The sequence below is a fragment of the Atta cephalotes genome (assembly GCF_000143395.1).
Source record: "Atta cephalotes unplaced genomic scaffold scaffold00001, whole genome shotgun sequence".
NCBI classification, from domain to species: domain Eukaryota; kingdom Metazoa; phylum Arthropoda; class Insecta; order Hymenoptera; family Formicidae; genus Atta; species Atta cephalotes.
The window spans coordinates 9,946,789-9,947,033 of NW_012130065.1; positions in this window are offsets into that span (position 1 = coordinate 9,946,789).

A 245-nucleotide genomic window follows, 5' to 3' on the forward strand; every position below is an offset into this window, starting at 1 on the left:
ACTATATTATAATAATAACGTAAGTATTAAGTAATAACGTATTAACTACCTACGACAAGACTACTAACTTAAACGTTAACTAATAATTAATATATATATATATATATATATATATATATATATATATATATACATAAAGGTCTTAATACGATGACTATGTAAATTTTGACCTTCAACGGAAATACTACAATGTAATAATTTTGAAAAGTACACAGAGACGGAATACGAAAAAAAACTTGTTAAAT